Raw genomic sequence first — 16,337 nt, 5'->3', positions numbered from 1 at the left:
GTTGTTCTATCCGTAATTTTCATTAACTCGAAGAGGTGCATGAGAGTATTGACGAGAGTATATATTGAGGGTGCGCGTCACGAGTCCGACACCGAGTCATACACCCCAAGACCCCTCGACACTTAGCAAATGAGGCCTTGGAATCAGACGCTATAAGAAAACAAAGCCCATGAGTTGGACACTAGGCAAAAAAAAAAAGGCCCATGAGTCCAACACTAAGCAAATACGGCCCACGAGTCCGATGTTATAGGCCAGAAGGGCCCATGAGACCGACATTACATCACAAGGCTTAATGTACGCAGTGTCGGTCTCGTTGGCCCTTTTTTTTTTTTTTTTTCTTTTTTGTTTAGTGTCTGACTCCTGCAATAAATACCTTGCTTGTCGGTTAAGTGTCGGACTCATGGGCCTTTTTACCTAGTGTCGGACTTGTGGGTCTTAAATGATATTTGCCCAGTGGCGTGTTCATGGGCTGTATGACTCCTGGGTGTCGGGCTTGTGGGATTACCCCTATATCGATGACCCAGATATTATACATATATATATATATATATATATATATATATATATATAAGTAACAAAGCTGCAACAAAGTTCATGCTGTATTCACCAACGGTTTATTTCTTCACACAAATTTTCGAGCGTCTCGCCGCCCTTTCTCAAGTGTTTGAGAAAGGGCGGCGAGACGCTCGAAAATTTGTGTGAAGAAATAAACCGTTGGTGAATACAGCATGAACTTTGTTGCAGCTTTGTTACTTATCTTTTTATCTTGCCAACACGTGGACTACCTTATCAACATCTTTTATCTTGCCAACACGTGGACTACCTTATCAACATATATATTATATATATATATGTTGATAAGGTAGTCCACGTGTTGGCAAGATAAAAAGATAAGTAACAAAGCTGCTGCAACAATGGGCAACAATGTTCATGCTGTATTAACCGTTGGTGAATACAGCATGAACATTGTTGCAGCAGCTTTGTTACTTATATATATATTTATATATATATATATATATATATATATATATATATATATATATATATATATAGCGTGATGATGCTGATATTCCTACCGCACGCCTCTGTCATCTTAAGTGAAATTATAGTTGAGACAATGTAGATAACAGAAGATGTCGCATGAAACCGGCAGAGTTGTGAAGCTTTCGACCGTGGTCTTCCTCAGCTTTAATGTCTGTTTGTGAAACGAAATATATGTTTTTGAGCATAACAAATCTGAAGTCATAAACACAATATATTGAATATAAGTTGAGCATGAGTTAATAGTTACATCTCTTTAAATTGAAAAACTTTGGCTTCAATGGGAATGCGTTAAGCTGGATTGAGGGTTTTCTCAAAAAGAGAATGCTAAGGATTATCGTCCCAGGTGAGGCTACTTCGTATCGACGGGCAGTCCGTAGTGTAGCGGGGTGTTACTCAGGGGACTTCCCTATCCCCGTTTTGTCCTCATATTTATGAATATCAATGATCCTGAATGTAATGTGAGGCTGTTTGCAGATGCCAGATTTTGGCAGTTGATTAGAGATCCTGATGATACAAAGTTACTACAGCAAACCATCCACAAGATTGAGGGCTGGTCACGTGTGTGGCAGCTCAAAGTCAATCATGGAAAATGTCATGTTATAGTTATTATGTACCATGGTCGTATAAAAACCCGCAGCGTCAACACCAGATGCATTCAGATGACGAAAGTGATCACAGAGGTTACAGAGACAATCACTGGGGGAAATTAGTGTATATGCTCCCTCACTTTCACTCTTCATGCGCACAAAGTCTCTGCCAAAGCAAATAAAGTATAATATGGTCTGAGCAAAATGACTTTTACTTACCTGACTGAGGAAATGTTGTCTTATAGGGGGCACCGTGATTGGATTATAGTGGATAAGATTCCCTATTCCCAATCAGAAGACCCGAGTTCGATTCCCGCCCAGTGCTTACGTCCTTGGACATGATGTTTTACCCACAATATTCCTCTCGACCCAGGTGTATAAATAGGTATACCTGACAACACTCCGGGTAATAATAATGGCAGGGTCCTCTGGTAGAGCAGTGGCAACATGGAAGAGGCTACCCTGGATTCTGAAGACCTTATCATGATTACTGTGTAAGGCCCTATGTAATTATAGTCAGACCACTCATAGACTATCGTTCTTGTGTATGGAATGAGTTTACAAAGAATGATGCGAAAAGATTGAATCGGTTCAGAGTTGATACCTGAAATTAGTTCATTGTCATATTCTGAGATACTCAAGTCTTTGAGAATTCCATCCCTCTCTATGTACGTCAACGTGCAGATATGATTCAAATCTATTACATGATACGGGAGATTTTCATCCAACTGTTCGTTTTGTCTAGTTAAGGCGGTCAAAAGTTTAAGTTGTATAAGGGAAGACGTACTCGTAAGAAGTTGTCTTTCAGCCATAGATCGGTAAATTCCTGGAACAATCTTTCTGCTGATACTGTTGAAGCATCATCAGTTAATGTCTTCAAGTCTAAACTCAATGACATGGTAAACAGAAGTATGATAGATTTAATCCAAAGTGCATAAACTGACCATGCACCCCGTGGATACATCATATTGAACTTTCCAAGATCAGACCTGTTGAGTGGCCTTCTGCAAGTCTTTTGACAGACTGTGCGTTATCAGAGGTAATTCAGGTGATAACGGTAATGAGTCATCTTGATCATTGTCAGAGCAAATCCTACATGTAGTGTGAAGACAATATCTATCCACCAGCTTTTTTATTACAGTTCTTTGCCTTTGAAGGAAATATGAGGATCTTACAAGCCAATGATTTTCAGAAAGAGAGAAAAAAAAAACACGTCTGTTCAGCTAAAATGGTTACAACAATAAATCTCTGTGATTCAAAACGTATAGCTTACTTTTAGTTTGTTTGTTTTTTAATTTATGTTTCATTAGATTTAGTATTGGGGTAATCTAGGAATGTCGACATATTACTTTCTTTTGTGTTTGTTTTGATCTATTTTCTCATAGTAATCTCACATTTTTCAAGTTAAAGGGATGGTACAGTATTGGTGGAGATGAGAATTGGGCTTTTAACTTTTTGCGAGATACCACGAAAACACTTATGATACAGTACAGAGCATACCATTTTAAGAGGAATTCAAAGTTTATTTGATGAAAATGGGGTTTGGAATGACTGAAACATCCAAAACCAAAGTACATAACTGTAAAACAAAGCGATCGTAATAAAGTGTGGGTCCCACACTTTATTAGAATCGCTCTTTTTTGGATATCTCAGCCATTTCAAAACCAATTTTCATCAAATAAACATTGAATTCCTCATAGTATTCCATGCTCTTTCACATTTCATAAGAGATTTCTCATTATCTCACCAAAAAATGTTAGAAACCTGAAATTAGGTCTCAACCAAAACTATACGATCCCTTTAATAACAACCCTGTTTACATAGAATACACGTCATACTTCCGACATAAAGAAGAAAACATCATTATCGTGTCTATATATAAATATATATATATATACATATATATATTATATATATATATATATATATATATATATATATATATATATATATATATATAGTTGAGACAATGTAGATAACAGAAGATGTCGCATGAAACCGGCAGAGTTGTGAAGCTTTCGACCGTGGTCTTCCTCAGCTTTAATGTCTGTTTGTGAAACGAAATATATGTTTTTGAGCATAACAAATCTGAAGTCATAAACACAGTATATTGAATATAAGTTGAGCATGAGTTAATAGAAAGGGCGGCGAGACGCTCGAAAATTTGTGTGAAGAAATAAACCGTTGGTGAATACAGCATGAACTTTGTTGCAGCTTTGTTACTTATCTTTTTATCTTGCCAACACGTGGACTACCTTATCAACATCTTTTATCTTGCCAACACGTGGACTACCTTATCAACATATATATTATATATATATATGTTGATAAGGTAGTCCACGTGTTGGCAAGATAAAAAGATAAGTAACAAAGCTGCTGCAACAATGGGCAACAATGTTCATGCTGTATTAACCGTTGGTGAATACAGCATGAACATTGTTGCAGCAGCTTTGTTACTTATATATATATTTATATATATATATATATATATATATATATATATATATATATATATATATAGCGTGATGATGCTGATATTCCTACCGCACGCCTCTGTCATCTTAAGTGAAATTATAGTTGAGACAATGTAGATAACAGAAGATGTCGCATGAAACCGGCAGAGTTGTGAAGCTTTCGACCGTGGTCTTCCTCAGCTTTAATGTCTGTTTGTGAAACGAAATATATGTTTTTGAGCATAACAAATCTGAAGTCATAAACACAATATATTGAATATAAGTTGAGCATGAGTTAATAGTTACATGACATACTTGGCAATATTTTTCGGCACTTTGCAACACATTCAACAATGTATAACTGAAAATGAGTGTATAGTGAGTATATATATGTGTGTATATGATGTTTATGTGTATGTATGCATACATATGTATATGGATATATATATATATATACATATATATATATATATACGATCTCAATATGAATATATATAAATATGAATTATGAATAGATTAATAGATAGATTGATGGAGGTGTACACAGAAAAATTATACTGTGCGACACAATTTTGTTATATTATGTGGCAAGAGTATGAAGATTGTTTCAGTAATAATTTTGGTATATAAAATAATGTGTATATTGTATATTTCTGTGTTATGTACCTAGAGACAAGTGGCAACACACTATCCACTCTCTATCCACACTCTATCTGTACCCGGGTTCCATGCCTGCTACTTTGATTGTTGGTAAATCAGCTGTAGGGGTTAATGACCACGAGAATGTTCATTGTACCGTAATTGTTAACAGTTCTTTATCTGCGCTGACACGACTGACACACTTGTAACACTGAACCTAATTCTTTACACTACCCCACTCCTGCCTGACATGCACCACCGCACACAAACCTTCCCCCAATATCACATGATCACTCACATCCCGCCACAAGACAACCACAAGACATCCAGGCAACGCAAACGTCTGCTTAGCAGGTAATCATATTATTTAGTTTATTTATGATATATGTTTGATAATTTTTATTGTATGATATGTTTGTATGCTATATATACTCACTATACACTCATTTTCAGTTATACATTGTTGAATGTGTTGCAAAGTGCCAAAAAATATTGCCAAGTATGTCATGTAACTATTAACTCATGCTCAACTTATATTCAATATACTGTGTTTATGACTTCAGATTTGTTATGCTCAAAAACATATATTTCGTTTCACAAACAGACATTAAAGCTGAGGAAGACCACGGTCGAAAGCTTCACAACTCTGCCGGTTTCATGCGACATCTTCTGTTATCTACATTGTCTCAACTATATATATATATATATATATATATATATATATATATATATATATATATATATAATATATATATGTATATATATATATATTTATATATAGACACGATAATGATGTTTTCTTCTTTATGTCGGAAGTATGACGTGTATTCTATGTAAACAGGGTTGTTATTAAAGGGATCGTATAGTTTTGGTTGAGACCTAATTTCAGGTTTCTAACATTTTTTGGTGAGATAATGAGAAATCTCTTATGAAATGTGAAAGAGCATGGAATACTATGAGGAATTCAATGTTTATTTGATGAAAATTGGTTTTGAAATGGCTGAGATATCCAAAAAAGAGCGATTCTAATAAAGTGTGGGACCCACACTTTATTACGATCGCTTTGTTTTACAGTTATGTACTTTGGTTTTGGATGTTTCAGTCATTCCAAACCCCATTTTCATCAAATAAACTTTGAATTCCTCTTAAAATGGTATGCTCTGTACTGTATCATAAGTGTTTTCGTGGTATCTCGCAAAAAGTTAAAAGCCCAATTCTCATCTCCACCAATACTGTACCATCCCTTTAACTTGAAAAATGTGAGATTACTATGAGAAAATAGATCAAAACAAACACAAAAGAAAGTAATATGTCGACATTCCTAGATTACCCCAATACTAAATCTAATGAAACATAAATTAAAAAACAAACAAACTAAAAGTAAGCTATACGTTTTGAATCACAGAGATTTATTGTTGTAACCATTTTAGCTGAACAGACGTGTTTTTTTTTTCTCTCTTTCTGAAAATCATTGGCTTGTAAGATCCTCATATTTCCTTCAAAGGCAAAGAACTGTAATAAAAAAGCTGGTGGATAGATATTGTCTTCACACTACATGTAGGATTTGCTCTGACAATGATCAAGATGACTCATTACCGTTATCACCTGAATTACCTCTGATAACGCACAGTCTGTCAAAAGACTTGCAGAAGGCCACTCAACAGGTCTGATCTTGGAAAGTTCAATATGATGTATCCACGGGGTGCATGGTCAGTTTATGCACTTTGGATTAAATCTATCATACTTCTGTTTACCATGTCATTGAGTTTAGACTTGAAGACATTAACTGATGATGCTTCAACAGTATCAGCAGAAAGATTGTTCCAGGAATTTACCGATCTATGGCTGAAAGACAACTTCTTACGAGTACGTCTTCCCTTATACAACTTAAACTTTTGACCGCCTTAACTAGACAAAACGAACAGTTGGATGAAAATCTCCCGTATCATGTAATAGATTTGAATCATATCTGCACGTTGACGTACATAGAGAGGGATGGAATTCTCAAAGACTTGAGTATCTCAGAATATGACAATGAACTAATTTCAGGTATCAACTCTGAACCGATTCAATCTTTTCGCATCATTCTTTGTAAACTCATTCCATACACAAGAACGATAGTCTATGAGTGGTCTGACTATAATTACATAGGGCCTTACACAGTAATCATGATAAGGTCTTCAGAATCCAGGGTAGCCTCTTCCATGTTGCCACTGCTCTACCAGAGGACCCTGCCATTATTATTACCCGGAGTGTTGTCAGGTATACCTATTTATACACCTGGGTCGAGAGGAATATTGTGGGTAAAACATCATGTCCAAGGACGTAAGCACTGGGCGGGAATCGAACTCGGGTCTTCTGATTGGGAATAGGGAATCTTATCCACTATAATCCAATCACGGTGCCCCCTATAAGACAACATTTCCTCAGTCAGGTAAGTAAAAGTCATTTTGCTCAGACCATATTATACTTTATTTGCTTTGGCAGAGACTTTGTGCGCATGAAGAGTGAAAGTGAGGGAGCATATACACTAATTTCCCCCAGTGATTGTCTCTGTAACCTCTGTGATCACTTTCGTCATCTGAATGCATCTGGTGTTGACGCTGCGGGTTTTTATACGACCATGGTACATAATAACTATAACATGACATTTTCCATGATTGACTTTGAGCTGCCACACACGTGACCAGCCCTCAATCTTGTGGATGGTTTGCTGTAGTAACTTTGTATCATCAGGATCTCTAATCAACTGCCAAAATCTGGCATCTGCAAACAGCCTCACATTACATTCAGGATCATTGATATTCATAAATATGAGGACAAAACGGGGATAGGGAAGTCCCCTGAGTAACACCCCGCTACACTACGGACTGCCCGTCGATACGAAGTAGCCTCACCTGGGACGATAATCCTTAGCATTCTCTTTTTGAGAAAACCCTCAATCCAGCTTAACGCATTCCCATTGAAGCCAAAGTTTTTCAATTTAAAGACAAAAATCCACTCCAAAATTTGTTCAACTTCATAAGAAAGAGGGAAAAACTTCCCGCAAGGCGGTGCAAAAATGATCAAAATCCGAAAAGAAATATGGAAGTTATGACATCTAAAGTGGCAAAATTTTTCAAAAAACACTTCTTGACCAGTCATTATGAATAATAATAATTCAAAACAGCAAGTTGATGTCATACTCTCACAGTTTCCTATTAATTTCATATACAGAAATAACAAAAATCTCATATTTCAGCTGTACAGATGTAAAAATTGCCTTAAAAACATCCAATACAATTTAAAAAAGCAAATGTTTACGCTAACATATTTTGGTATGGGAATATATGCTTTTACCTTTATTAGCTAAAAAGAATTTCGTCTGATTATATAGCATACATGAAGAATCGTGAGGGCATGACATCATCATCTTGCTCTTGAATATCCATAAAAGTATTTTCTGGAAAACTGTGACATTTCAAAATTACTCATTATCTTATTTATTTCTTATCCGATTTTTGTCATTTTAGAAACGTTCTGGGGGTTTTTTCTCTCGCTCTTTTGGAAATTATAATTTTTGGGGTGGATTCCTCTTTTAGGAGAAGCCCGCTCTGGGGCATATACTGTGAAAGACTTTTGAGAAGTCCAGGTAAAGTACATCAAAATTGTCACCACCACTCACTTGTTTAAAGCCTCAATTTGACTACTTATTACATGTACTTGATATTTGTATGTCCTTTATCTCCTTCACTTTCTCTTCCTTCCGCGCCTAGAGCACTCTGCAGAGTGGATTTGGCGCTATATAAATCATATCAATTATTATTATTATTATATCGAGAGCACATCTCCATGCAATCATGGAGTTGAAGACAACATGACCGTTTGGAACGAAAAACCATACCATACACATCACTCAATAGATCATTATTGTCAAGATGCTTCATGGTGATTACGGGTTCCACAGTCTTACAAAGTAATAGAAGTAAATGATGTCAGATGGGCAGTCTATAATTACCATACATGAAATGTACTCCCTTTCTTATGAACAGGTGTTACATTCCTTCCATTCATTTTGTACATTGTGAAAATGATAAGCTGCAGATTCTTCTCCTAGCCTCTTTCAGGAATTTAAGATGAAAACCATGAGGGCCTTGGACTTTTCCCTCTTTGAGAGTGCAAAGCTTCTCTGCTACTTTGTTTTATTTTAGTTTGCTTGTTTTTTTATTTTTTCCCATGATATCCCTTATGGAAACATTAATGTAAAACTTGAAATATTCTCACATTTACGTACGAGGGATCATTCTCAGTTTTAATTTACGCTAGTTAAAGGTGAAGTTCGAAGTAATGAAATTAGATTTAACTGGATTCACTGATCTCCTTTTTTGTGTGTGTGTTTTGTAATTATCTTCATATTCAAAACATCAGTTACATCAGCTTCTGGTAATTCCGGTCAAACAAGTACAAGAGTATGCTACGAAAATGTTATTGAGTGCATGGTAATGTATCGGTCAAAGCATTCCACACAAACTCAACCATTTGAAGTTATTGCAGGGACATGAAACCTGCCTAGGCTTAACACGTAATTACGATTCCAAGCAGAGGAAACAGCCAAACATCAGAAAGAAGTGTGGAGCCGGGATTTGTACAAACGCCGGGAAATGACACAAATCTCGAAAATTTCACCAACGGTAAATGTCTAAACGTCTCGCCGGGAAATGTACAAGCATTCAGTTTTGATGGGAAATGTATCCAGACGCGGCCGGCAAATTTACAAAATGATAATCATTTACTTCAACGGTATTACGTACCGATAGCATATTTTTCCCGGCCAATTTCGCACTTTTGTCACTCCAATTCCTTATTGCTGCATCCAATTTAGCAAAATTTAGCGTAGATGACACGTTCGGTATTTCAATTTTATGATCTCTTCATTAAATTCATTTTGGAGCTTTCAAATTTAATACCTTTAAAGGAGATGGCTAGTAACTGATCACTGGGAATCAGTGGGAATGTTGGGGGATTGTTCCTACCCTTGTGGGATTCATTTAAGAGTACATTATGTATCTATTGTTGTGTGAAAATTATTTGCTTCAGATTGGTCTCATATTGAAGTAATGCGCAGTTCAATGTTTCCAGATAGACATGACTGTATAGTGTCTGCCGTTGCGTTTGCCCCGACACTGTACAGTCATGCTAACCTGGAAAGGGCAAGGCCCCAATTTAAGGGATTGTTTAAAGGACAGGTTCACCTTCATATACATGTGGATAAAGTGAATGCAGCATTATTATTAGAACACATTAGTGAAAGTTTGGGGGAAATCGGACAATCTGTTCAAAAGTTATGAATTTTTAAATGATCTGTGCAGTCACTGCTGGATGAGAAGAGTACTACAGTGTATGATGTCACATGCCTATCAACGATATAAGGAAAATATAAAGAGAATTTCACAATTTTCTTTTTTTAAGTGCACATTTCCTCAACCTGTCACTGATGTATGTTAAGGGTAATATTATTCCCCCTGCCTTTTGAAAGAGGCAAGTCAAGCGTTCTTTTATTATGCAAGAAAAGTGAAAATATGTTGAATTTTTTATGTTTTCTTTATATCGTTGTACACATGTGACATCACAAACTGTAGTAGTCTTCTCATCAAGCAGAGACTGAGCAGAAACTTCAAAACTTCGTAACTTTTGAACGGGTTGTCCAATTTTCCTCAAACCCTCACTGATATGTTCTACCAATATTGCTGCATTCACTCAATCCACATGTCTATGAAGGTGAACTTGTCCTTTAAAGTAAATTCTTCCAGACCCAAACGGGATAGACTTAGTACATTGCCATATTAGTACGTATGTTAATGAATGTAGTTTCAAGTTTGCTACTCTTTGGTGTGTGGGTGGGGGAGGGGCAATATTGTCACATTTTTAGCATCTTCTTAAAATATATATGACAGTTTCACCAAACGTGGCATGTAGCATTCCTAGGGTAATATAACCCCATTTTGTTCGAAGGAGCACTAAAATCACGGGGGGGGGGGGGTCTGCATGCCCTCATCCGCCAGAGCAAACTTGAAACTACATTCATACATGCTCTTTTCTTTACTCTTCTCTGGATGTATATATATACATTATATATATATATATATATATATATATATATATATATAATTATATATAATTATATATATTTATACAGTGCGAGAAGAAGAGCATTCGTGGACGTAGCTAGTGATCAACGTGCGTGTTTACTGCCGAACTTTCGGTCTCGTTAGGACCTTCATCAGGGCTGTAATGATACAAAAATGACTCACTCATATGGCTACACTCGTAACAATATAAATCTAACTAGCGTGAGTCTATAATGACTATGTAACCAATAAATCCGTAATTATATAACAGAATACAATAATGATATACATAATACATGTACATATACATTCTCGCACTCAATATATATATTCTTTTTTAACAATCCCTTGTGTCTTGGCTTATGCCCCCGTACCTGTCTTGTTAGTCTCGTCTCTGCTGGGTTTATGCACTTTATTTGGTTTTAACCCAATAAACAGTATACACTGTATTCTTATGAATATAAGTTTAATTTGATCTATATTGATCAAGTAATATGTACTGGATTTGGTGACCACCTTTTTGTTTTTCTTTTATTCATATTCTATAATTGGTAGGACTCACAATCTACAAGTTTTGCTTTGTAGTGGGTCCTCCATTTCCATCTCAAAAATTATTTGTCACTCAATAATGTTTCACTTCTTTAATTCTCATCAGAAGTATTATTATTATCCTGCGTTCTGATTACTTATATTGACATCTCTTTCTTATTGTCTTTATTGTACGTATATAGGGCCTATGTGTTATTGCTTATATTGGAGATGGAGAAAAAATCATTTGAGCTTGAACACGACAGACGATCGATCATCCCCTTGCTATGATTTACTCAATCGGGATATGCAGCTAGATCTTGACACATACGTTTCCAAGCTCATCGAAGTATCATCTGTTGACAACAGATGATTAGCAAACAATGACATACATCCAGTTCACATTGAACTGAGCGTAACGGGTTTTTTTTTTTTTTTCTTCTTCTCTAAATAAACATTACATTTTCGTATCACAAAGGGTCTACGGGGAACAGACTAATTTCATGTGAGATGCATGCAAACCGCGTGCTCCATCCCACTGCGACCTGATCAAGGGATGGCCGTTATGAGTCATCCTCCTCTCGCCATAATGAGATGCCGTCGCTGGAGCAGCTATGCAGGAGCATCCCGTCCATTTTTTGGCAAGCAGTAATGGCATGATCGTGTCGAGTGCCCATTTCATTTTGCGCCACTCACTATCCAACAATGACATGAAATGACAGTGTATTATTATGTATGATAAGACTTTTTTCTTTGGAACTTCGTGTCCACAGATAGGGAATAAGTTATGGAAGTAAATGCCACACTGAGGATTTGAAGTAATAGCTTTTAGTTGAATACTGCATAGTGTGGGACCCATTAAAAAGATCATGACCTGCCACTTGTTCATGTGAAATCCCGGAGACGCTTTCATGGTCAATTAGGCTTTAGAAGGGTGACGGTACAGGCCAACAGGTCACAGAAGATATAAATAAAAGGAATTGCCACGTTAACGCTGTACAGAATAACTTCCGCTATGAATCCAAAGGAAATAAAAGTGTTCCTTTAGAACACTTAATGAATTCCTTCCTTCAGATTTGCATGATGTTGATACAATACCAAGCTAAAACAGTGTGATTACACTATCTTAACCTTCCAAATCACGTCATTTCATTACCTCGACACAAATGCAATACATAATATATGTTCAAGAAGTTTCTCCGTATGTAAAATATTCCCTCTCAAATGATTTTTCGAAATTTCATTTTAAAAAAAAGAATGGACACAAGATTGATGATTAAAGTAATAATTCAGACGCCCATATTTGATTTGCTTCTGCAACGTCATTTCCGATTCTACAGTATGTCAAAATATTTGCTTAAAATAGGCAATGCGATCGAATCACATCAAAACAAATCAAAATGACTTATTGCAATAGCCAATCTGAATCTTCACCAACATGCCATCAAAAAGAAATTGATTGGACATTATGTACGATGTTGTGAATTCATTGAAAGTAGTATTGCTATTTGCAAAAATTTTATGAAGAAATATCGAATGCAAAAAAAAAAAAAACAGTTAAAAAAAAACAGTTAAAATGCAATGCACTGTGTGATAAATACTATATCCTATAGTGTCTGATCCGCAGGATAAATCTATATGTTACGTCGTAGATATCTTTTTAGTTTCCTCCAAGTTTTTCGACACAGTTAAGCATTGAATACTGAAGAATAGATAACACACACACACACCCACACACACACACACGCACAAACAAACAATTCCAATAGCCAATTGACAGGCCTTGGAGTGGTTTTAGAGTTACCTGCTCATCAGCAGATAATACATTTCTTTGATACGAATGGTGACAAACCCACAAATGAAATAAAAAAGCACATATTACTTCAAAACTCTGCAGATTTTTAGACACAGAGACGCACTTATAAATCATCCTGGGTTTGGAAAGACATGTAAAAGATACGAGTAAACGATAGACTATAGGTACACACACAGCTGCTGTATTTCGATGGTAGTTGGGTTACGGACACAATTATGTCACAAGAGGAAGGGAACGATAGATATCTGGATATATATATATATATATATATATATATATATATATATATATATATATATATATAGAGAGAGAGAGAGAGAGAGAGAGAGAGAGAGAGAGAGAGAAGAGAGTTCTAGGAAACGGCAAGTATGGAAAATCCTATGACACAAACATCTGACGACGGAACAATAGCTCATTCACTTCTGTTCGTTATTGATCAGTGACTACCAGGAAAGGCTGGTTGACTATCAGGTAAAGTCTGATTGACTATCAGGAAAAGTCTGATTGACTACGGGAAAGACCGTTGACTATCAGGAAAGTCTGATACAGTATTCCATCACGGACAAGGCACAACTACTGGCTGGGATGTCTCTATGGGGGCCGGAGGTGTGAGTTTGCGTCAGTGAAAGACAAGATGAGGTGGGTCTCTGAACCGTTTATCTTCGTGATAGTAAATCGGAGTATGACGTTGGCAATGTAAGTCCATTGAAAAGCTATCAGGGATTCATGTTTGTCATGTTTTTTAAACTGATTTCATCTTTTCATCTTTGGCTCTTCGTGGAGGGAACCAGTCCATGGATGCGTCGTTGCTACGCCAAACGCGCACATACAAACTGCGCGGTTACCCGACCAGGAGCAGACGTATACCCTTGTGTGTATGTTCTGCTTCAGAAACGGATTTTTAATCTAACATCACATCGCATCCTGGTCGCTGATGAAGAATGCGATGACTAACCTGTTTGGTGTCTTGTTTCAAAAACATGCGCTTTCCTCGCCAGGATAAAGCGTTTTAATGCCATTTTAGGTTTTAATCTCATAGAGAGAGAGAGAGAGAGAGAGAGAGAGAGAAGAGAGTTCTAGGAAACGGCAAGTATGGAAAATCCTATGACACAAACATCTGACGACGGAACAATAGCTGAGGACTTTTGACAGCCTAAGATATGAAAGCATACACACAGGCAGCACAACTACTGGCTGTGGGCTGCAGTCTACCACTCACCCCTAAATAGCAACAATGACAAAGAATGGAATATTATAAACTCTACTGTAACCAAGGACTGCCGGGGCGTCCTCCCCTCCCTCCCCCCCCCCCCCCCCATTCCTCCAAAGAGGAGTGCCTTTTACTGATCCTCTAAAGAGCAGTAAGACGGGCCCTCTCCCTCCCCCATATAACATACTACTACTAATAATAATAATAATAATGATAATGATAATGATAATGATAATAATAACAATAATAATTATGAGAAAAAAATGAGAACAAGGCAAAAATATTACAGGAAGACGAGGCAGAGGCAATCATAGCAAAAGTAAACATGTCACAGGTAAAAGTGAAGACGCCATGCACAGCTGGGTAAGATGTTAAAACGTCAGAGGTATTAACAGTGTCAGAGTGAAACTATAGGAAACATACAGCAAACATGCTGTATTTGCCAAGGTATTTTACTTCTGATATCATTAAGCCTACTTCAAGCATTTTCACACAGAACCGATTCTTTATTGTTTAATGTATACAAACAAAGTTTGTCTGATTCCAGATACACCGATAATCGATGTACCACAACCATGACGTTTTAGAGCTTCCCTTACGAAGGTCTAAAAACGAAAAGAACAACCAAAACGGCATTTCTTCTGACAATGCAAGTTCATTTATCTAACCAAAATACTATAAGGGACAGAGACCTATTGATATACGGTAATCCTAACCTGTGATGAAAGGGGTCTGCCAGTGTAAATTCTATTTGGTAATGATCGCTTGTGGAATATCACTGAAGAATATTTCATCACCTTTTGGTATAATCTATTTCAGTAACAGTTAAGGACACACATTGGGCTTACAAAGGTTATTGTCTTTCATCGGATCAATTCAGGTAGACTTTCAAATTTGGTGAATCCTACAAAATGCATGCTGCATTTGTATAATCATTAGCTTGCCTTATATTATTTTCTATTCTGAATGATAATAATAACAATAATAATGATAACAGTAATAATAATAATAATAATAACAATAGTAATAAAAACAACAACATACAAGTATGACGCGTATCGCGCTCACAAGCCAAGCACAATAACCACACTTTCACTTGGAGATGCTTCTGTTGGAACTTCTAGATTTCGCAAATGAATTCAGACGCGTTTGTACTGCGACTGTCCAGAAAGGTAATCTTAAACTAGTCTTCATCCTGCGACACCGTTTATATTCATCGTCAATATTGTGCTCGCCACAAGCAAGTCATTTGTTTTTAATGATGTTTAATATTGTCCCGTGGTTTCTACATTTTTACAAATTTATCCTACATTCAACACTTACTGTTTTACGTGGGGTATAGAGTCACAACTTCCCCTGTTAAAATCTAACATCAGCATTATCCATCAAAATTCAATAACCTTGAAGTTTCACGGCGACATTTTTCTATAAAAGATGTCTACAGTCTTTCTCGAAAATGAATCCTTGACAAGGAAATTTGTGTGGCTTACCATGATTGCAAGTGGTGATCTTTATTCTGGTAGACTGATGAATAACGAAGTAAACGGCAGTTAAGCACCCGTGGAAATGACTTGAGGTGTGGTTCAGTAACAACCCTGTAGTAGGCAAGAGATGAATAGATGGTAGCAAGGATGCGGGTTCCTCAGAGTGAGGTGCCCGCCGAACTGCTTTGTATATTTCTGCATCTCATTGGTTGCGAGCCGGCATGGAGCTTGAAGGACGCCATCATTTCCTATCGACTGCGTAGGTAAGTCGCGAATCGCTTAGCCTCTGCTGCCCTTCCTTTCAGCTGTGTCTGTAGTCTGGCCAATTTGTTCTTTTACCACGAGGTGATAACTGCCATAACAATTGATTTGTTTCTCAGTCATCATCACAAAATTTATTAAATTTCATGTCACGTAGTGCGACAATAATGGATTCCTAAAAAAAAAAAAAAAAAAAAGGAAGATGTGT

Source organism: Diadema setosum, chromosome 19 (assembly GCF_964275005.1).
Source record: "Diadema setosum chromosome 19, eeDiaSeto1, whole genome shotgun sequence".
Classification (NCBI taxonomy): domain Eukaryota; kingdom Metazoa; phylum Echinodermata; class Echinoidea; order Diadematoida; family Diadematidae; genus Diadema; species Diadema setosum.
The sequence above is the reverse complement of the archived record's forward strand: the minus strand, read 5'-3'. Positions refer to the sequence as shown.